The following is a 24,950-nucleotide window of genomic DNA, read 5'->3' as shown; positions in this document are numbered from 1 at the left end:
GCTTCTAGTTGTCCTCGCAAAATCTCTTATGTTTGGTCTTCAGCTTCTCTCGAGGCGATCATGATGTTGTTGAAGGTGATTTACTTACGTACATACAAAACATATCCGTCAGGATGTTGATTTTCGGCGAATATCCTATAATATTGCCACAGATCTGATTTTATTTAAAAACAATTACGGATATAATATTACCTATTTTAAAAGAATTGAAGATCGGTCATGATTTGCGCTAATTAAAAGAGGCTATTTTAATTTTGAAATCGGATCAAACCAGTTCAAACGCCTAACAAGTCAAACCCAAATTATTCTCATACCTAGTAATAACACCCCTTCGTTTTTGCGTCGGGGGTTAAAAAGAAACCATAATCACATAAATATCTACGTAACAGATTTCTATGTAGGTATGTAACTTCCTGAAACGCTGAAATTCTGGTGATTCTCAGAGAAATGAGCAAAAATGGCAGCTGCTCGCAACAAGCGTAATAAAATTTGGCTCCTGTTTCACTTTGGAACAATATTTTTATGTTCATATTTCTTGAAGTTTCCTGCAATTCCACTTTTACGAGGGATGTAAAGTGAGTGTACAGACAGGATATTCTTTCACTTTGAATGTAGCTGCATGCTTACTATGAAAATATATTTTCGGATAGGTCAGAACAGTCACCGTTATAAGTGATAATTGTCGCTTTTACTCGTTTGTTAATTTTATATTGACAATTTAAACACGACATTAAAGTGCAAAGTACAGAAATCATCACTTATTTATACCGATGACTGTACCACACCTTTAGCGCTTATGAAAAATTAAATTCTAAAGATAACGTTGCGAATTGCGATTCGTACTTAAACAACTAGATACCTGGGAATTTTCAGAATTTGGGTCCCCCCAATTAGCAAAAGTTGTTACCAAAAATTAACTCGCTGTCAGTTTTGTGACGATAATTAAGCATAAAATCTGTTTAAAAATTTACTTCTGTTTTCAATCAATCAAATCAATCAATCAAATATTTTATTTCTTAGAATGTGGTACATTGTAGGTTGGTAATACATTTTTTGATCAGCACATCCTGCCACATACGGCATAGAAGTATTAATGCATGCATGTCATAAAATCAAGTCACTTGCTTATATAAAAATTATTCTTTAAATATCATAATTATTAATTTTAAATAAAGTGTTAATTATATTCAGGTTTAATAAAAAAAAATACATTTATAATTAGTTCATATTCATATTATTTACAATTAGGCGGCATCTAAGAACTCTTTAATGGAGTAAAAACGTTTTTCAATTAAATTAAATTATCGCTTAAAGCTTATTTCACATTCTGAATGTAGATTATCGCTTAAAGTTTATGTATTTAACACAAAAACAATATTTTTATTGAAATTTCATGTTTAATTATCGTCCCAAACTGACAGTGAGTTAATTTTTGTTAACAACTTTTGCTAATTGGGGGTCCCAAATTCTGAAAACGCCCACCTATGGGATTATTACTATTATTTATTAACACAGTGTAAAAGAGGTATCGAATGTGATGTTTTTATAGCCTCGTCCCGTCTTAGACAACTTTTTTCAACTCCTCTAGTGTTTCAGGTGCCCGTGAGCAGCGGTGACCGTTTACCACCAGGTGACATATATGCTTACTCGTTTGCCTCCTCAACCTACGTATGTATTTACAAAAATAACAGATCTCCAAGGACTATAATTGCCTAAATAACAGTAACTCAAAGATTTTTTTCAAACAAGCGGAAACTTTAACAACATCGATGAGCAGAAGTGGCCGTAAATGATTGAGGAACAAAGTCGGGCCGGGCCGAGTGCTCGAGTGCTCGAGGGCGAGTTGCTCGAGAGCGAGTTGCTCGAGCTCGGGCGATTTAGAGCACTTTTCGCGCTCCGAGTTGAGGCTAAGCCGTCCGGCGCAACTTCGGGGCTAAAGCGGGATTTAGAGTTCGGAAGTTTTTGTGGTGATTTTAAACATCTTAGCTAACTTGGTATGAAGGAAAATTGTTATGGACTTAGTTTTTTCGTAACGTAACCATTGAAGTATCAAGTAAGTAAGTAAATAAACTTAATAGTAATATTTTTACATTAACATTCAAAAAATCATGTTGTTTTTTAAATGTCTTTCAGTTAAATACTGATTATTTCTTAAATTTTTTAATTTTATTTATTTGGCTCACAAAACAAATTACAGACATTAATAGAAAAATAAATTACAATTTTACTTAAAGTACTGAGCTGGCCTATAATTCTAAACATGTTTGCACAGATAGTATTTGATTTGAGTAAATAATATGCGTTAGGGAGGTGAGATGTCATCTGTTATAATTAGGTACATTAATTGTGGAAGAGCAACTGACTATATACGTATACCTAATACATAATATAATTTAAAACCTCTTACTAATCTAATAATATTCTTTTATGTCCCAGAAAAGACATTTAAATCACACTTTCCTTTTTTATATTAATTTCGTTTTTGAATCTCACTTTAGTTGGCGCGGTCGGTGGGATCCCCAAATTTAAAATTACGCTGCTTGAGTTTGTAATTCCGTAATCAGACAATTTTATTTTGCGACAATGCACATAGTTTGGCAGCGGGTAGGGTCCAATAATTTCTAACCAGTAATCTAAAGATGTTGGTTTGGATCCCACGTATGTAAGGGCAGATCGTCGTTAATATTTTAATGATTGTAGGTAATCGACAATGTCTGATATACATATATATTTTTTCGGTTTAAAATTAAATTTTGTTTGTGCCACGCGCTCGCGAAGTCCGTCCAGCCTGTTCTCAATAACTTGGATCCTTAACTCCGTCCGACTGTTACACAAGTGTATGGCCGACTTCAGACTTTGTATTTTTCTACAACTTCTATTTGTTAAGGAGTCTTCGATCTAGAAGCTTGTAACTGCTTTTCTATTATGCCTTTAGTAGTTGCTGCTGGAAATTGTTACACAAGAACTTGTAAGGTTTTTTACTAGCTTTCTAGCAAAATAAGTAAAGAGTTTGTTACACCAGCTAGTTACACCAGGAATTTAAGAACCGTATTTGAATACTTTTGTGATGAGTTTCAGGACAAAATAGCAAATTGATTCAACTATGAAAGTGTTTTGGAACCTAAATTAATTTTTACAGTCACGCACGAGTCCAACGTGATAGAACAACACTATTTTACTATTTTTTCCAACGTTTCGGCCAGGTTACTAAAAAAGCCAGGCAGGTGTAAAATATATACAAAACGCAAGAATTTAAAGTGATAATGATTATATCCTTCTGTTTATGTGTATTACAGACAGAAAGTATCTAAATAGTAAATTCATTGTTACTTACATAATTCTGTCCATAAAGTTTTGGCATTGTACACTAGAAACAAAAACAAAAATGTATATATTATAGACTATTTGTTGTGATTTCCCTAGGTTCACAATACGTCGTTTCCGAGTCAATTATTAAGCCTAGCTATACAAGCGGCTAGCCGCCTACATACCTATCTACTATAGGTAAAGGGTCATATTAATGATTAACCAAGATTCATGCGCCTCGCCTAAGCCTCGGACGGAGGCTGCACCGCAATAGGCTCGTCTTAAGCCGTGTGTGGCCGCAAGCGTAGATTTAAAGCTGGCAGAAGTGTTCACTGTATACCTACAATTTAAATCAATCTTAGATGATAATAACAAATACTTTAATAAAGAGCATGGGTCGGCCGCTAGTTTGGGACGCTAAAATTCGTTGATACACTGGCGCCGTCCCATATTCCAGCCACCAGGGTTGCTGCTGGCGCTGCGGCATCTTCAGCTGAAAGCCTCAAACGCCGCAAATATGCTGCCCTAGGAAACAGCTACATATTTGCGGCGTACAAATATTTAGCTGAGGAAACCAATATTTCACTCAACGAATAAGTATCGCTATTACAGCGTGAAATAGTATTTGAATTAACTGTTCATTCGCCACAGAGAAATTATTGCCAATTTAACCACTGAAAAGTCTTATAAGCTAATGACAATAAAAACATTGCAAAATCTAGACTAGCCACATCCATATTATTCCAACGATATCCGTGGACGCACTTGCTCTGTCCGAGACTAGGTCTGACCTCTCTAGATGCACCAGATCCAATATGGCCCTTTGTTCACGATATGTGGACGAGCATTGTTTGGACGTAATATCTCTAGCGCAGAGACGGTCCAGTTGAGAGATCATAATCCTATATCTAACGAGTAAACAAGTGTTTGATAGATATGTTTCGAGTTCGTGCAATGTACCCCCTACCTATAATCACTTTATGAACCAAATTTTGAAAAATAAGGATCTACGTCTGTCTTATTTGAGGTCAATATTTCCGCACGCAAATATGAAAGAAATAAAAAAAAGTTATAAGCGTGGCTGAGATACAGGATGATTGAAGAGTTTTATTTAATAATTAATCATTATTCATAGATCATAGATGCGATTCCGCTTTAAAAATTCCACAGTAGGTACCATCAGCTTTGCTAGCAGGACATTCAGCTGGTCGTTCAATATTATCTGGATTGAAATTATAACACTTATCAACATAACGGGCAAACACGTTCCTTCCTAGTGCACTATTATTTCCAAAGCAAACAAGCCTTTCATCATAGTCTACAACAGATTAATGACATTGAAAATCCTCAGTACTTATGACTTTTTGAATAAGAGTGAAACATTACAGGCTACAGTTTTCCGATACTGCAAATTTAAATAATTGCGAGTGCGTTCGCGAGAGCAAATAGTTCGTGGAGTTAATAATAGGGTATTAAAGTAAAGCTTCGTCGGTAAATGATGTTTGCAGGCGCTTGAACGCTCGCGCGGGAACAGGAATAGTGAAGATAGGTCACTAAATAAAATAATGCCTGTGGACTATTTGGTGACAAAGAACGACGAAGTGAGACTGTCGGCCGACTATTGTCACTATTGTGAATTGTGAATAAGGCCACTGATCAAAATAGTTTACGCTTTAAGTATTTTTTTTTTTAGTATTATCACACCTCGGACACTGGCGATCAAATATATGAAAGAGGCGCGTTCCTAGCACACAGTCTAAGGTTGTGTAGGTGAACGCGTACTGTGCTTGTATGAGTGAAATATGACTGGTCGACTGTTCGCGTTTTTGACAGGCGGTAACTGTGAGGTAACCGAGAGGGGGTGGGCGGCACTTTCAGCGGGGAGCAGGAGTGGCCATACTGTACGATAGTACTCTTTATTATACTGTGGTATTATGTAACTTTCATGCCGATGACATAAATAAATGACGTCACGCTGCATATAGGATGATTGAAGAGTTTTATTTAATAATTAATCATTATTCATCAATCATTTTAATCATGACTTCAAAACTAATCTATATATACGTGAAATAATTAATACCTGCTTGATACGTGAAAAGTAAATTAAATTATTTGTGTTACCATTAATCCAAGCAGATTAATTATCCAAGCAGACACTGGCGAATCTGTATGTAATTTATTTGCCAACTATTTTGAAACTACCTTTCTCCGTAGTAGCTCTAATGGCGTTTTATCAATAACAGAACCTACCACTACCAGTAATAGTATATGCGACATTGAAATTAACCCCAGCGAAGTCCTTAAACTGCTAAAGTCAGTTAATGTCAATAAAGGTGCAGGCCCCGACCTTCTGCCGCCTATACTCATATCAAACTGTGCTGAAAGTCTCGTAAAACCTCTTTGTATTATTTTCCGTCGATCTCTGGCTGAAGGAACTGTCCCTAAACTTTGGAAATCAGCTTTTGTTACCCCCGTACATAAGTCCGGTGACCGATCCAATGTAAAAAACTACAGGCCAATATCTAAGTTATGCATTTTTGCCAAAATACTAGAAAAAATAGTTCACAGCCAAGTTTATTCAACTCTAAAAATTTCCTTTATAGCTGAACAGCATGGCTTTGTAAAAAACAAGTCGACAGATTCCAATTTATTAACATTTTGTGATTATGTTTCATGCAAAATGGAGTCTGGTGGCCAAGTAGACACCATATATACTGATTTCAGTAAAGCGTTCGATAGAATAGACCATCAAATACTAATGCAGAAGTTATTAACATGTGGCATCCATGGAAATCTTTTTAGATGGTTTACTTCATATGTTCAAAATCGATCTCAAGCGGTAGCAGTAAATGGCTATACTTCCTCCTGGGCTGGTATTCCCTCGGGTGTGCCGCAAGGATCTTTGTTAGGCCCTTTGCTATTTGTCATCTTCATCAATGATATCCGTTCCATTTTTAAATATTCTCAATTTCTTCTTTATGCCGATGACACCAAGATATATAGATCCATCAAGAATGTATCCGACTGCTTGCTACTGCAAGATGATTTAAACAGGTTCTCGAATTACTGTGTGGAAAACCGACTGGATCTTAATGTGGCAAAGTGCCATACGATGTCATTTACTCGCAGACCCAACCCGATTCTATTTAATTACTCCCTCAACTCCACTAGTATAAGTAACTCACTGTCTACTAGGGACTTAGGCCTTTATCAAGACCCAAAACTGATATTTGATATACATATAGATAAAATAGTAAAGAAAGCTTCCAGGTCTCTAGGCTTTATCATGAGGTCAACATCTAAATTTAATAATGTAAAACCTATTAAAGTTTTATATTGTTCATTTGTGCGATCAATCCTCGAGTATGCATCCGTTGTGTGGAATCCATGTTACGACATCTATATTAAGCGCATTGAGTCTATACAAAGAAAATTTTTAAAATTCTTACAATACAAAACTAAGACTACTGACTTATGTTATCGTGATAGGTGCATAAGACATCATTTTCTCCCCTTAGATTTGAGAAGAAAAGTTACTGATTTAGTATATTTAACTAAAATCATGACCGGGTCTGTTGATAGCCCGGAACTGGTTAAAAATATCAATTATCGGGTCCCTAGAGCTGTTACCTCTAGACATTACCGACCTTTGTCTCTTCCACCGACCAAAACCAACTATCGTAAAAATTCATACTTTATCCGAGCAGCGAGGTCGATGAATGAGCTGTGTCATAACAATGATCATTTGGATCTGCACCTAATGAAACCCGCATTAGTAAAGAACCTTATAGTATCTAGTTTCTTTGCTCCCCCGCCAGCAGAAGATTAAGGTAGATCTCGATTTTAATAAGTTTAATATGTATCAAATCAATACCTCATTATTTTTCCGTGGCATGTCCTGACGCTGCTATCTCATTAATCTCTGATTGTTTTGTGCTAGCCTGTAAATTACCTTCGCATCCTATCTGTGGAAACCTGTAATTGGCTTTTCAGATACACATTTTTGCTAACTTAGTTTTAGATATTTAAGCTGTTGGTTTTCCGAATAAAATAAAATAAAATAAAATAAATAAATAAATAAATTAAATAAATCAATAAATTATAAAAACAAAACAAATTGTTTTCTTTTCGTTTCACGTATCAAGCAGGTATTAATTATTCCACATATGAATAGATTACTTTTGAAATCATTTGTACATGATTAATTTGAATAATGAATAAAAATAAAAAATAAATTAAACTCTTGAATCATCCTATATGCAGCGTGACGTCAAATTTACGTCATCGGCATGACAGTTACGGGCCCTGATTATGACATTATAAGATTCTGAGAAATTGTCGGTAAATCTGACAAACATATAATTATGTATGTTTGCTTTAATATTCATATTTAAATGTACAGGCGGTTTTCAAATTAATGTTTTTTTTCTGTTTTTATAATTTACTACTGCCGGACGGAGAACCCATGCTCTGTCAACTTCCAGCCTCGGACAGCTGTTGTCATTATCGCCTACGCTTCAGTATTTTTGGACCGATATGAACTTCAAACTAACGCTTATCTGGAATGTCATAAACGCTCTTAAAATCTCTCTCTCTTTCCAACAGAGATGCGTTACGTGGATGTGTTTCATATCCACCAATCAGGTTAGTCGAACCCGTTCCCACTAGCACTACGCTTAGTGGAATGATGAACACGATTGGTGGATATCGAACACATCCACGTAGCGCATCTCGGCTACTGGAAAGGCACGCTAATTAATGCTCAATTGCAACTTGCAAGTGACCATGCCTATACCGTAGTGTCAGTTGCTTCGCTGGTAGCCTAGCGGTAAGTGCGTGCGTCGGTCGTTCCGGAGGTCGCGGGTTCGAACCCCGGCTCGCACCAATGAGTTTTTCGGAACTTATGTGCGAAATGTCATTTGATATTTGCCAGTCGCTTTTCGGTGAAGGAAAACATCGTGAGGAAACCGGACTAATTCCAATAAGGTCTAGTTACCCTTCGGGTTGGAAGGTCAGGTGGCAGTCGCTTTCGTAAAACTAGTGCCAAATCTTGCTTCGTATATCATGAAATATGTCCACTGTGGTCTGCATGTAAGTGCGTTTTTACATTATCCGATCCGATATCGGAAGTCGGACTGATATCCCATACATTGCAGGCGCCATCTTGGAATTTTCCCATAGAATTACTTCCGACATCCGATATCGGATCGGATAATGTGAAAACGGACTAAGAGTAAGCTGTGTCCTGATCCTGCGAGTGGACTGTTTTTACACACTGCCCTCTCTCGCCGGCGCTCGAATTTAATAATACTCGCTTTTTGTTTGACTCCTCCGTAGTTCCGATAGTCTCTTACCGTGTAAACGGTTGCTATGGATTTCAACGTCCAATGTCTTGCGTTCAATTTACAAGATACGTTATATTTGATTATTTTGTTAATTCCTTTTACTAATTTTATCAAGCTTTATAACTCTTGAGGGTAAAAAGTACAGAAATCGGCCAATTAGGTATGTAAAGTCAATATAAATAATCTGTAGATCAAAGTCAACCGCTGCAGTTTCCAATACAAAGGGCGAACAGATAATAGGTACTTGATAATTTTATACAATAAAACATTTCTTTTTAGAAATTTAATTATATTATACGAATAATTTATTTTTAAAGAAGAACGAAGAGCGTTCGAATATGTAAATACTGATCTTTCTCAAGTCACAAGAAATGTGAATAGCGACAGCTGTTGCTAAAGCCATCCATCACCCTTTTCCATTACTTATCACTTTTTACTACGTTTGCCAATGTCTGAACCGGCAATACTCGTACCTATCTATCCATTTTTATTAGCTTGCAAGACAATCCCATGCACTAAAATTTTAAGAAGCGATTTAAGTATTTTGATAATAAATAAATTGAATTGAATTGGAATTTATTTTCAAGTGTTAAACATTCACTCAACAGACTTTTAACCACATAATTATACCAATTAGATTTATTTCGTTTTAGTCCTAGTTACACTTTAATTTAATTACCAATTGCACAAAAATTTGTACAATTTATGAAAATATTAATTACATTAACATATGACACAATAAAAATTACACGTCAAAAAAAAAAAACTAAACCTAACTTAACCTAGATATTAAGTAACACATAAAGTACACAAAGCAAAACACCAATCTATTCTTAACTTACTTAACTAACTATCAGTCAAAAATCCCCCCCCCCCCCCCCCCCCCCCCCCCCCCCCCGCGTCATCCCCGGTGCAAAGGTGCCCAACACGCTCGCAGCATTGCCACGCTGAATCGCGATGGACAACCTCTGCACCAGGAATGACCCGGAGCGGGGATCTAGGCGGGGGTATTGTTAAACTGAACAGTCAAGGTTCAACAACTATCTTAGTCTATCGTATTCGTCTCAATGAAGGGCAAAGAAATCATGATGGCATTATGATTTGCTTGCCCTTTTCCCAATCACTAGGGGTCGGCGCAGCATTTTTTTTTCTTCTTCCTCCTTCTACCTCTAGGGCCATGAATGCTTGTTGGATAAAATACGTACCGAACCAATACTTTGTACAATATACAATACAAAGAGGCGTAAAATATGTTTGTTATATTTGTATTTCTACACGATGTTTTCCTTCATCCCAAACTCTCAACAAAGCATCAAAGAATAGTTCAAGCACACTTAACCAGCGTCCCAACATCTTGTCGAATCCTAATGAGGCCTGTGTTGCTCATTAAGCAAATGCAACTTTAATTGCATCTCAAGGCGGCCATTTTGGACCTACGAGTCTCTGGACTCGAGTCTGTCCTCTGAGGATCTGCGGCTTTGTGCGACAACACGGGTTTAAAAGGAATTTTGAAAGTGAACGAGTCAAAGAAAAAGAGTAGTTTAAGAAAAGTAAAGTTTTGATAACGAGATAAAATAAAAGTTATGTTGATAAGTATGCCTTGTTCCTTTGTTCAATTAAAATATAACAAACTTTCAGTATTTGTGTGAAAATAATAACATGAGAATGTTGGGTCATGGTGGGGTCAAAATCGTTCGAAAAGCGGGTCTTTTTTTCTAAAGATTATTAAAATTTTACCATCTGGATATAGTATATCTGGAATTGTTCGTAACTAAAATCAAAAGTTCTACCCAAAAATGTTTAAACCACTCGTTGATTAGGCTGAGCAGATAATTATCCGAGTGTTTGTGTCGCAATATTGGTTGCTGACCGTACACTTTGCGTGTAAACGGACACTTAGTCGAGTGTCAAATAAAAAGCGCGCATTACGAGTAACGTCACGTTAGTAACAGTAATAACAATAATAAAATCGAATGTCTATGGAATTTGGTATGTACAGACTTTACTGTGAACGCAGTGAGATTTATGACATTAGGAATCGTTAATAGAATATGATAAGAAATTAGGTACTAATACTACTGTCGTATATGTACATCTGTGACACAAGATGGATTACAAAGTTACAAAAAAAAAACAGCAGTTTTAGTTTTATTTGCCGCGTATAAAATATAAAACTTTTAATACTTTTTTGCTTTCGAGTGATACGAATAATTACAAAATTTGCTACAAAAACATTTGAATTTAAAGTTAACGACCTACTTTTCGTGAGTTTTACTAATCAGCAAGCTTTAATAATAAAAAATCATAAAAACAGGAAAATGTATCCAAATTATTCGTTCTAGTTTTCGAGAATTGTTAATTACCGCATTGATTATAATATTTTCCTTAATGAATAATGTACGAGTAGATTACCATTTCACTTGTTTTCATGTAAATAAATTTTTTCTTTCCAGCATTTATTTTGTCTGTTATTTTGTTATTTTTCCCCTCACCAGCTCGGAAACACGTGTTTTGTCCTTTAATACCAGCGGGTAAAAACGCATTTTATCCACTAGTGGGTAAACCTTGAATAAAGTTAAATTAACTGCTTTAAAATTAATAAAAGTAGGTGAATCTAGTAATAAAGATGATTTACCACCTGTGGAACTACTGGAAGCAGTGATAAATGCATTTTTTGCTTTGTAGTTTCCTCGCTATAGTGAAGGGAAAAGTTTTGTGTTACACTCAGGTGCAAATGTATTTTACTTCTCGAGTGTTAAAAAAAGCTTCGCTCGTGGTTCAACTATAGAATCCTTTCACTTGCTCGTTTTTCAATTCCACACTCGGCGTTAAAATACAACTTTGCCCCCTTGTATAACAAATAACTATTATATCCAAGTGATAGGACGTCAAGCTTTTGTATAGGTACATTAGGTACCTACCTATAGTACCTATTATATTGTATAAAATTGTTTATAAAGAGTTTGAGTATTTAAAAAAAAATTCAAAACGTAATAAATGTAAGCGGATGAAACAACGCACCAAAAGTACCTGACATCCTGAATAACTTTTTTTAATTATATAGGTATGAATCTGTATGAATTGTAAATTCATTATACGCCATATAATCCGTTTCCATAGTTTTATTTCACGAGTAACTATTAGGTATGAATCTGTTAAGTTTATAGTTCGCGGTCCGAACTGTCAAAAGTTAGTTATTATTTCTATGTACGATTACATATAGAAATGTTACATTTGAAGCGTTGCTTGATACGATACTTTTGATGGTGACTGTAACTTTGTACTTAATAAGTAATATTTTGGTGTTCAACTTTCTAATTCTATAGATTGATTGAGTAAATTATAATACAAGCAGTTGGAATTATCTGGTCTCACATTAATTTAGAACTTTATACCAACACAACAAGGTTGAGTTCCACATAGTTTCCATTTTGTTTAAAATGAAGAACAGCATTTCTTTGTGTCTGAGGCTCTTGAGAAGAATCGGGCGGTATTAAAGAATGTCTGGGCTGAAAAGCAAAGTATGTTCGGATGTGGAGATATTTCATCATGCTTTCCGTGTTGATGTCTCATTATGGGACTCAAACATTTGTTTAAATTAAGATTCCTATGTAGTTGTAGGCATATCTATTTTCCTGCCTCTGAACATTGCATCTTTTCTCCAAACTGTTTAGTTCCACTTATTTTTCATTTAGTGCCGTTTCATAACTAAAAATTGGTACAAATTGGGATTTTCCCATTACCGATTTGTAACCACGTTTGGTAACCGGCTTCGAAACAGGAAAAAGAATCCCGTGTTGTAACTGGTTACAAAATGAGTTACCGATTCGTAGCCGGGGTTGGTAACCAGCTCCTAGTAAATGGGAAAAAATATCCCATGTTGTAACTGATTTAAAAATGTTTTTTTTCGTCATGAATATATGATTTATTCGAATAATGCTGACCATTATGTATATACGGGCAGAAGTTAATTTTTATAAAACCACTGTGCATTGAATGAATCCTTTAACGCAATTTTTCGTCAATAACATCGGATATTGTTTCGACAGTCGCAAGACGGATGGCGCTCGGTTCGTTGTCGCGATCGCTCGATTTGTCGTGATAAATGTTGTTTGCGGGATAAATCTGTCGTGTCACGAGCTGTAAACTGTCGTTCATATTTTTGGGCATAAATTTTGATCAGTTGAAACACAAAAATATTTCTGGGATGATAAATGCCTTTGAGACACACTGGTGGGAGACTTCCGAGGATAGGGATACGTGGAAGAGTAAGAGGGAGGCCTTTGCCCAGCAGTGGGACAATGTGGGCTAATAATAATAATAATAAACGGAAACCTCACGCCGCTCTCCTTGGCGAAACAGAACTGGCGCAAACCTGTGGTACTAAGTGCTGCGGACCGCAGGGCGGTATGGGAGAGCAAGCAGCTACACGGGCGGTTCTACAAGGCCCTCACGGGACCCGATGTAGATCTGCTCGCATCGGTGAACTGGTTACGATTCGGGGACCTCTTCGGAGAAACCGAGGGTTTTGCCTGTGCAATTGCGGACGAAGTTATGATGACGAACAACTACCGGAAATATATCCTGAAGGACGGTACGGTCGACATTTGTCGGGCATGCCGCCGTCCCGGAGAGTCACTCAGGCATATCATTTCCGGTTGTTCTCATCTTGCTAACGGCGAGTACTTGCACAGACATAATCTCGTAGCCAGGATTATTCACCAGCAACTTGCTCTTCAATATGGCCTTGTGGACCGCGAAGTACCGTACTACAAGTACTTACCTGCGCCGGTTCTCGAAAATGGTCGTGCCACGCTCTATTGGGATCGATCTATTATCACTGACAGGACTATTGTAGCCAATAAGCCTGACATTGTGATAATAGATCGACTGCAACGCCGGGCAGTGCTCGTTGACATCACCATCCCCCATGATGAGAATCTCGTGAAAGCCGAGAAGGACAAGTCCAGTAAGTACCTAGACTTGGCTCACGAGATAACCGCCATGTGGGATGTTGAATCAACGATCATTGTTCCGATAGTAGTTTCAGCGAACGGTCTCATAGCGAAGAGTCTCGACCAACATCTTAAGAGACTCTCGCTAGGTGGCTGGATCAAGGGCCAGATGCAGAAGGCGGTGATCTTGGACACAGCGCGGATAGTCCGACGGTTCCTCTCTCTGCAGCCCTAACCACCGGCAGCTTGGGCCCTGCCCCGCTGCTGGCGGCACCCTAGGTTAGGTTTTTTATAATGTGTTTATATATTTTGTATTGTTTTGTATGTGGTTTTGTATTTTACTTTTATAATCATATTATAAAACCTAGCCTAAGAATTAAAATGAATAAAGAGGAATAATAATAATAAATGTCTGCAAAATAATTTTACACTTAGAACCCAAAGTTGATAACTTTTTCATTTGAATTTGAATACCTACTTAATGAATTCATGTACCTATAGTGTTCAATATAGAATACCTTCACTAAAACATGTATTCAAATTTATTGCAATCTAACTTCTCATGTCACAACACCACGAATAATCAAACCTCAACCTTATCAAAATGCCCTAAGGAACATAACCACAAATACACAATTTAAATTTTGAAAAAATCCCTGACATACGACCCATACCTATCAAAAATGGTCAAGAATATAATTCAGCTTCAAACAATAAAAGCCTAATTCTAAATCGGGTTATCCGTTCAGGAGTTACGATGCTACAGACCGACGCATACACAGACATGTCAAACATATAACACCCCGTCGTTTCTGCGTCAGGGGTTAAAATTTCACTATAGTCTGATATGCCAGTGACATGCACTTGGTAAGGCAGGCCGCTAGGGCGGGCGGCTCAGTGGCTCAGTCGCGCGTCGCCCGCCGCTGTGAGCGTGCGTGTCTCGCTGCCAGTGTAGCACCAACTTTACGTGCACGGACTGAAGTTCATACGAGAAGGGAGGGAAGTTTAGGCAGCGGTAAGTTGTATTTGAGTTTGGTCTTACCTTCGGATTTTGTGTTGATTTGGTACTAAACACGACATTCTTTTTTGACGACCGGTCTGGCTCAGTCGGTAGTGACCCTGCCTGTTAAGCCGCGGTTCTGGGTTCGAATCCCGGTAAGGGCATTTATTTGTGTGATGACTTGATGAGCACAGATATTTGTTCCTAAGTCATGGATGTTTTCTATGTATATAAGTATGTATTTATCTATTTAAGTATGTATATCGTCGCTTAGCACCCATAGTACAAGCTTTGTTTAGTTTGGGGCTAAGTTGATCTGTGTTAGGTGTATCCAATATTTATTTATTTATTAACTTTTTTCAAAATAAAAAAAGCCATATTTGGTAGTAATAGTACCAAAACAAACCTTCAACCAAATTACGTATTAGCTTTAACCCTTTAACGGGCAAGACTCAAAAAAATCGTGAGTTCAAACCTCATCGCCATCCTGTAGTACTAAAAATTCTGTACAAGAAAAAAATACAAAAAGATAGTCATACAGGGTGGTCTTTTTTGAAACCGGTGCCCTATTGTACCGAACTTCCGCACCCACTCACAACCTCGTCACTCCCAACATCGGCTCAAACCCGTCTACTACGACTGCGAAGTCCACCGTGACAAAGCCTCAAAGTGCTTTACAATGACATCTTAGCTGTCTATTGGTAATCCCTATGTCGCCGCAGTAACGCACACAAATAAACAGTTTTATAGTTTATGATGGCAATTAGCAATTATTTCATTAAGTGTAGTGTGAGGTTTTGAGTGATACCAGAAACACGTTGTATAAGGTGTTTTGTTGAACAAGTGCCATCTAGCGGAGTTGTTTTACAATCGCTCGCCCGATCAATAACTTCGTTCGCTATTCGCTACCCATGTACGTCTCTCAGTAGTTCTTAATGTTTAGTATTTGCTGAAAGATGGCGCTAATTTCAATAGACGATAACAAGCTTAATTATTTTTGTGTAATCATTTAATTCATCTGAATTCTGACATACTTTTATACGAATAAATAGATACAAAGTTACATTTAATCATTAATTTCAATATTTGTTCTTTTATAATGTTTCTTATTTATAGCTAGATGAAGTTGTTCAGTTACACTATAAAGGGTTAAAACTGTTACAAAACTTGACAACTTTATTTGAAATAAACTTAACACATCTTCTTAATGCTGAAAAGTTTTTAAAACTAATTATAATGCACACAGCAGCAGTAACTGTCACAATATATGTATTTTGACAGTTTTATGCGAGTATTTTGCAAATTTTATAAAATGTTACGACGTTTCATACAAATACAGCCAGCAAATATCCAACTCGTTTTTCTGAGTTGCAAATCACGTTTGATTTAAAGCAATTTTAGATAAGCATCTCCCGAAAAACATAACGAACCGTAAAAACATCCAAACAAGTTCCCCGCAGTTATTAGAAACGTCGCAAACTCGGTTAACAGTCCCCGTAAAACACACGCTCATATAAATCAGCTGCTGGTTGACGGAAGAATAAAATATGCCGCGAATCACAAACTTATAAAAACATTCCTTTTCATCCTTATTACTTTACTCTCTAGGGCCGTATTTGGGTGTAAATACAGCTTTTTAACATTGTATTTAGTGCGTAAAACTTGGAGTCAGTTATTGCGTAACTTTTCCCATTGTAACGTGTCACCTTGTCCCTGTTTTGGGATGGGGGGGGGGAGCCTCATCCCCCCCTACCCTCTAGATTAACCCGGTAATGGGTGGCTTAGATAGCTGACAGTTCAACCCGGAATAGATGACTCCTGTTTAGGATGAATATCTGGATTGTTACGAAGATACTCGTTGTATTTAGTTAGCAAGTGTGTCGCTTAACTTCAAACCTGGGTAAATCCATTCTGCTTTAAGGTTGAATTATATAAAAAAATATAATATGATCTAAAGATAATCAACCTTATAGCAGAATGGATTTACCCAGTTTTGAAGTTAAGCGACACAAGTTACAGTACGTATAGTATGAATTTTCTGAGATGCACTTTTCGGTTTTGCCCTAATCTGTTAAACAAAGGCCTTTGTTTCTATTATTCGCCGCGGTTAGCTCCCGTTTCCACAGCACGTGCCAAAGTCTCAGTGTAGTTAAAAAGCAACTATCATGATAGCAATAAGGTTCAAATCCATAAAAAGCCCTTTCGGAGATAACACGTTTTGTCATCTTCAAAAAAAGTTACCTGCACACTGCAAACTGTTTAATAAATTTAAACCTTATTGCTATCATGATAGTTGCTTTTTAACTACACTGAGACTTTGGCACGTGCTGTGGAAACGGGAGCTAACCGCGGCGAATAATAGAAACAAAGGCCTTTGTTTAACAGATTAGGGCAAAACCGAAAAGTTCATCTCAGAAAATTCATACTATACTGTGGCCTATTTTACCATAGTGACATCGACTCTGAAGTCCGTGTTATTTTAACTAATATTATCGGCATGTATCTCGTGCAAATTTATACTATGAATGTGTGCATTGTGTTAGCGATATCAAAAATTCGCGGTAACAATATTGAAGAAAGCCGTCATTTACTAGCACTAGAGGGAAAGCCTTTTCAATAAGATCCATTACGGCTGCAACCTGCAACACTTGATTCGCTAGAAACCCGCTAACGAGTTCTTTACGAAGTAGTAAAATTTCACTAACATGTCTTAATACTTTGTATGTTGCACAACACATACATAATAAAAAAACTGCTCTTTCCTTCTCTGGATACGATTACTTATAAAAAGTCTAACGAAATATCATAATATCTAGGTTTAAAATTGTTAATTCTCAAAATCTGTGAACACCCTCATCCATACTATCCATACTAATATTATAAATGGGAAAGTGTATGTGTTTGTTTGTGTGTTCGTCTTTCACGGCAAAACGGAGCGATGAATAGACGTGATTTTTAAGTGGAGATAGTTCAAGAGATGAAGAGTGACATAGGGTACTTTTTGTCTCTTTCTAACGCGATCGAAGCCGCGGGCAAAAGCTAGTTTTTCATAAAGTAAACATCCAAAGTTAAAATTTTCAATGTCTCTGTTTGAGAAAATGTTCGGTTTCTTTAATTTAAATGGATCTACTGATTCAAACTTTCACGATTTTTACACATATTTAAAACTGCAAACGGGACTTAATCGCGTATTTACTATGTTTTGTTTGTTTGTATTATATTTGTTGTATGTTTTTTTTTATGTTTAAAACATTAGTAAATACGCGATTAAGTCCCGTTTGCAATTTTAAATGGATCTATCAGGACACAACTGAAACTAAATATTTTTCGTTATAATATTCTGTCACTAGCTACTGAGTTCTTGATTCTCAAATCTTTTCTAATTCCAAGTACTAATAAGAGGAAGTTGACAATGTCGACAAAATCGTTAACTCCTCGTCAAATCTTACTTTATTAGCGTCTGTATCGTAAAGTTATTAGATAAACATGATTCATTTTCAATTTGCAATAAATTACATTTCTATATTGCAAACTCATCATCATGAAAATAGCTTATAAACGTTATATTAATAAATTATTACGAAGGTAAGCAGGTTTCTATCCCTAAGTTATACTTACATTTATTATGATAAAATTTCTTCACTTGAATTGTCATTTTAATCGACTATGAGTCGGTTGAATTGCACCATACTGTCTTTCGCCGTTAAAACGTTTACTATAACATTAATGTAGGCATGGGAAGTTCCAATAGATCTTCTGATGCGTGATCTGTCGGACTGTTAACTATAGTTGATGCAACTGGCCCTAAGCTTAAGTTATTAGTATCTAATGTATTTAAAAACCATTCATGCCTAAACCTACTTTATTGTTAAAAACATTGAAATACCTGCAACCAAGTCGCCCGCGATAAAATAAAAAATGCGCCAAATTGCAGTCATAAACATGCGATCCGATTTCTTTACTACCGCCTGCGTGTGAAGCCGGCTTTATGTTTGCTAGGCAAACCTATTTATGGCCTGGCGCCGATGGAGTGTAAAATAAAACATTCATAAATTATCTTTTTAACTTCCTTTGGTATCACGATAATTTGATAGAGTAAGTAAGTAAATCGGTGGAGAGCACAAACATCCTGTAACTGACGCAACTAACGACTCGTCCAGGCTTCTCACGGATATTATACGTATAACTATAAACATTCCTCTTAAATCAATATATCTATTAAAAAGTTACGCTTCAATATCCGTTGCATAGTTTTTAACCCCCGACGCAAAAACGACGGTGTGTTATAAGTTTGGCGTGTCTGTCTGTCTGTGTGTGTGTTTGTCTGTCTGTCTGTCTGTCTGTCTGTCTGTCTGTCTGTGTGTCTGTCTGTGTGTGTGTCTGTCTGTGGCATCGTGGCTCCCGAACGGATGAACCGATTTATATTTCGTTTTTTTTTGTTTGAAAGCTGAGTTAGTCGGGAGTGTTCTTAGCCATGTTTCATGAAAATCGGACCACTATGTCGCGGTCGGGGGTTTTTCAAAATTTAATAAAGCATATGCATGCAATGTAAGCATGCAGAGGGACAGACATTGTGAGATTTCATTTAGCTAGGCCATATATTCGTAATTACGAGTAAGATGCTTTTTCTTTGATTTCCCGGTGTTTGATTGTCCTGAAATTAGACATCTTTTCATACTTTCGATGAAAATCTCATATTAAATAAATAAATAAAATAAAATAAGCCTTTATTTCTGTTTTACATTTCCATAACGTTCTTAAATTATAACGTGTTTTTCCTCTTCCGACGATTGGGTTTTGTAATAACAGCTTGTCTTTCGACAAAGGCCTCCTCTAAAGATCTCCATGTCTCCCTATCTCTTGCGATTCTCATCCATCCTGATTATCCATCTCATATTATTGAATCATGAGCGTAATCCGATGTGGTGGAGTAGGAAATTGGCCAACACAATACATAAAAGTTTAGGCTCATTGAACAGATTTTTAGTAGTGTTTGACAGCCATACCATTCAACCCCTTTGGCAGTTAAGGTAAAAAAGTGATTCTTGTAAATAAAATCGAGAAAACTTTCTAGCTAGCGCTGAATGACTAAACATAATTGTAAATTAACCTTTCATTGCTTTGTAGAAGACTAGTCTGATTCCTGAAGCAGAAATAAAAGTAATTAAAAACTTCAAAATACTATTTTAAAGTTGTTAATTAATTTTCTCTAATTGATAAACTTGTCAATTATTTCCCGACGAGAACTTAGTTGTTCGGGGAATTAATTGGGTCAAATCGCACAAAAAATCGTCAATTCTGAAAATCGGGAGCAAGCCGACAAAAATCGAGTTTAATTTAAAACCAAAAGTGGTGAGTTGATATTCTGTGACTTTTCGAACGATGCGCACAACTGCGGATTGAAAATGCAATATGCAGGTCTGCTATTCTGAATGAATGCGAGAGCTTTTGAGAGCCTACTGGATTCTGTAAACATATTTTGAGTTTTGGAAGAAAGAGAAACAATGAAAGAGACTGAAGTAAATAGAACGGGGAAAAACATAATGAAAGGGACTATACGTAGAGAAAATATAATCGAAATAAGAGAGGGCCATTAACTAATATTATCGAAGATAACAAGAACTAAAGACGATCGTGATGAATGAAAAATGGGCGACGAATGTAGAATGTGGCGAATAATTCAGAATTTAGCAAAAAAGGAATGTCACGATCCAAAACGATAGGTAGGTCAATTCTATCTTTCATATGTCTTTTGATTAAAAACTCCAATACTCTCAAGTACGATTAGGTGTTGTAAGGTTGGATGTCCAAAACGGGTAGAACATTAAATTTGTACTGGTGCTTCTATCAAGGCACTCTGCTCAGTATCACACAGGAATGACATCCGAGGCGATTGCAGCAGACGCCTATTAAGTATTGAGGCGCTTTAGTTCGTAGATTTTCAATGCTTACGGATGCAATGAAGTCCTAGGCATATGAATTTATAAAACCTTTCTGCTCAGTACGTAGACTTTCGTCGTATAAAATACCTAGTTCAAAAATATAGTTTTTCACCGCCCCAAAGGCAACGTATGTAACGAAATGCACATTTTCAAAGTAGGTACATAATTTCCAGGCTTTAACTTGGGTGCGGAGTGACATCAGCGACTTGCATGCAGCAACTCTGAAGTTGCATAGGCTACGGAGACTACTTACCATCAGGCGGACCGTATGCTTTTATGCCACCGACGTTGTACTTAATTGCCAAAGATCCTTGTACCGTACATAAGTTGACACAGCATGCTCACATTCGACAGATAAGAGCGGCACAGTTTCGGAGCACCTATCACGGGTATCGCGACAATCCGCCATCGCCGTGAATGGCCCGGAACCTACTCCGGCTTAATGGAGTCGCACTTAGATGGATGAGGCATGAGCGCGAGGCGAGGACTGCAATCATAAAGAGGATAAAAATACCGATCTTAGAATCTTGAAAACGAGACTAGGTAAATGGAGTATCATTTGGAGGGACGAGGAAGAAAAGCAACAGCAACATAAAGTATGCAATGTTTTAGAGTATAACACCGTTTTGCAAACCTAGTAATCCTTTACCCACACTCCCACTACTCTCTTACACCTGGGGCCCATTTCTCAAAACTGAAAGCTACAAGCGGAAGTCTCTTTCCAACTTGTCATATTAGTCATTGACAACCACTTGTAAATTGGAACTTGTAGCTTCGAGAAATGGGAATGGGGCCCCCCTGTGAGGACAGGGGCCCAGGGGCTCAGGGGTACATCGGCAATCACACTGGAGGCAGTATGATTGCCAATGTACGGACACTTTAGGAACTCAGCAACTGGCACACTTACTATGCTCTTTCGGTTCAAATTCAGCTTTCAGTTGAACTGAAAAGGGATTATTTTTACAAAACGTAATTTTTGGTATTAGTAAATAACCATTTGGGGGGCTTTTTAACCGACTTCAAAAAAAGGAGGAGGTTCTCAATTCGACTGAATGTTTTTTTTTTTAATTTGTATGTATGTTATTCGATATCTCCGAGAATCATGGACCGATTTTCAAATTTTTTTTTTCAATATATCAGGTATAACCCCGAGATGGTCCCATTGGCACCAAGTCGGGATCTGATGATGGGATCTTGGAGAAATCGAGGGAACTCTTCAAATGTTATAGGCACATGTAATGTTTTTAGTGTATTTAAGGTACACCAGTATTTACGCCTGATGGTAATAATTTTATGTGGATGAGCTGATGATGGAAGGTGAACTCCTCAATGGTTAGGAGTTAAAGGATAATTCTTTCACTACTGCATATGGTTCGGTGGGGCAAACAGGAAATAGCAAGGCGACGAACAGGTCTGGCACCAACTACAAAAATAATTGATTTGTTTATAATTTGGATGTTTAGATTATTGCAATCCGATAAGAAATCTGAATTCAAAGGTTTATTATTTTTTGCTTTTTAGTTTCTTCGTGTTTTGTAACGCGCTTATTTTTGAAGGCGGTTTTATTTTTAACCGACTTCAAAAAAGGAGGAGGTTCTCAATTCGACTGAATGTTTTTTTTTTTTTTTTTTTTGTATGTATGTTACTCGATATCTCCGAGAATCGTAGACCGATTTTCAAAATTTTTTTTTGATCGAACGGGTATAACCCCGAGATGGTCCCATTGGCGCCAAGTCGTGGTCTGATGATGGGATCTTGGAGAAATCGAGGGAACTCTTCAAATGTTATAGGCACATGTAATGTTTTTTGTGTATTTTTCAAATGTGCACCAGTATTTGCGCCTGATAGTAATACTTTTATGTGGCTGAGCTGATGATGGAAGGTCAACTCCTCAATGGTTAGGAGTTAAAGGACAATTCTTTCACTACTGTACATATATTCGGACTGATACATATAATATCACTAGAAACCACTAAAAATCAACAAATAAATTAACTTTTTAACAAAAAATAAAACCGCCTTCAAAAAAAAAAGCGTGTTACAAAACACGGAGAAACTAAAAAGCCAAAAATAATAAACCTTCGAATTCAGATTTCTTATCGGATTGCAATAATCTAAACATCCAAATTATAAACAAATCAATTATTTTTGGAGTCGGGACCAGCCTGCGTATGGTTGGGTAGGGCAAACAGGAAATAGTAAGGCGACGAACAGGTCTGGTACCGACTACAAAAATAATTGATTTGTTTATAATTTGGATGTTTAGATTATTGCAATCCGATAAGAAATCTGAATTCGAAGGTTTATTATTTTTGGCTTTTTAGTTTCTTTGTTAAAAAGTTTTTCATATATTTTTGTGACGCTTTCGCTGTCGAGTAACGTATTCTGAACTCATGGCAACCCTTAACTCTCGCTCCCGCTACTCTCTTACACCGGTCCTTAATGCAGCCTCCAGTGTGAGTGCCGATGTACCGACACTTTAGGAACTCAGCTACTGGGACACTTACTGCGCACTCTCGGTTCAAGTTCAGCCTTTAGTTTGACTGAAGAAGAAAACTGTGAATAGCGAAACTGCAGTATCGTTTTTTTTTGTTTCAAGATACGAGTATGTCATGTGTGATATCTTAACCTCGTAGGGCCCACCAAAGTTAGTTTTCCCGTTTTGAATTTGAACTTTGTTCTATAAGTAAACTGGTACGAATTTCGTTTTTTTCTTTAAATCAATGAATCAATGAAAATTCTACTTTATTTGGTTCATGAAAGATTCAGAAAATTCGATTGCAACAATATGTACATTGTAATGTACATTGGGCCTTACGAGGTTAAACGTTGAATTAAGTCGATAGAGTCAAACATATTAACAAATTGATTATTTAATAAATATTACTGTTGATCGATACAGATAGGTACATTAAGGGCCAGTTGCATCAACCACATTTGACAGACACATCATCGAAACGCATCTGATGTCTATGGAACTTCCCATACAATAAAATTTAACGAACGCTTTAACGGTGACAGGCGGTTTGATGCAACCGGCCCTACATTAGTACACACTGGGTAATAAAACAGTCACGAATCCTTATAAAGGTGGGACTAGGACTACATATTCTTTCATAATAAATTTTAGTTTCTTTCACACATACCTACATTTCCAATCAACACACTTTAGCTAAGACAGAAAATTGCAAACCGGAATTAGCTTCATCCACATTCCACAGCGCACTCGTAAATTCTTTGATCGTGTACTTGACGGGATTGGTTCAGCCTCGGCCGGAATAATGAATTCTCGGTGCCGTTTAGATACCCGCAGTGGGTCCCGCAATGCGTGCGTCAAGACACACCAAACAACGCGACGCGATTCGAGCTTTAAGATAATTTGAAGATACGTCAAATATTACTTCAACGTACGATTATTTCTTCTCTTATTTTGTCGGGTTTTCCTTCATTACTTGTTATCACGGATGCGTCGCTTCTGACACTGTCATCATATCGGTCTATGTCATGCCTAGAGATATTATTTTAAGAATCGATAAATAAATCAGTTTTGAAGAATTTATAAATGGCATGTCAGAATTTAAATTGTTCAGTATTTTTGAATAAAATTTTACATGGTATTATTTTGTTTTATTGTCCTAGGTCATAAAATAATTTTAATATCTGATAATCAAAAGTTACAATATCATCAAGTTAATTAATAAACTCCCGCTACCCCTCAAGCGGTGTCCCGCCGTTCCAAGCAAAAGTAATAGTGGAAATTAAGCTCCCAGCATTTTCGTAGGAATTATGAATAATTCAAGCTTGCCTAACTTAAGTAATACACCTGATGAAAGTTCCAAGTACATTCGGAGCAAAAGTTCTGTTATCTAACGCTACTTTCATGTCCTTACCTTCCCGGCGTGGGGTTTTTGTAAGGAACTTTCTTACTTGGCTTTAGCAAGTTAGCAAGAACGAAAATAAAAAATGTCTTGATATCATACAATCGTCATTCGCCTGTCCTTATCCCAGTCACTTGGCGTCGGCTCAGCATGTTCTTCTCTTTTCATATCGCCTGTCATCTCATCATTCACTTTTTTACGTTTCATATCATCGTCCAGCCACCTTTTCCTCGGTATCATACAATGTATCTTAGTTAAACTAGCCTTGACAGCTATTCTTAAAGCTTTTTACAAAGAAATTTTACATGTGTACATCAGTTTTCTGTCTGTCTGTCTAGTTATACCTACGCCATACCTAATAAAGTTAGCATTTATATTTTGTGTAGTTAGCCGAAATAATTCTTCTTTAAACGTGAACAAAAAAAATCTTGTTTCTCTTGCTTAGATACCCAGTTCTCTACAAATTGTATGAATCAAGCAGTGTGCAAATCCTGTCGACTCACTAGTCATTACTAGCGTAT

The 24,950-nt window shown here is 36.8% G+C and overlaps 1 protein-coding gene across 3 annotated transcripts in view; it reads left to right on the top strand.

The window, feature by feature from the left end:
* The window catches only part of LOC125224804 (SH2 domain-containing protein 5-like), a 212,853-nt gene that overhangs the window by 84,720 nt on the left and 103,183 nt on the right, over window positions 1–24,950 (top strand). Inside the window, exon 1 of one of the 3 annotated variants that reach the window (XM_048128266.1) lies at window positions 14,583–14,624. The exons of the other annotated variants lie outside the window; for them this stretch is intronic. The gene's annotated coding sequence lies outside the window, so the exon portion shown is untranslated. Of the gene's footprint in view, window positions 1–14,582; window positions 14,625–24,950 lie in introns of those variants that run through there. 3 annotated transcript variants of the gene reach the window in all.

This window comes from Leguminivora glycinivorella, chromosome 3 (assembly GCF_023078275.1).
Source record: "Leguminivora glycinivorella isolate SPB_JAAS2020 chromosome 3, LegGlyc_1.1, whole genome shotgun sequence".
In the NCBI taxonomy this organism is placed as follows: Eukaryota; Metazoa; Arthropoda; class Insecta; order Lepidoptera; family Tortricidae; genus Leguminivora; species Leguminivora glycinivorella.
The sequence above is the reverse complement of the archived record's forward strand: the minus strand, read 5'-3'. Positions and strand labels throughout refer to the sequence as shown.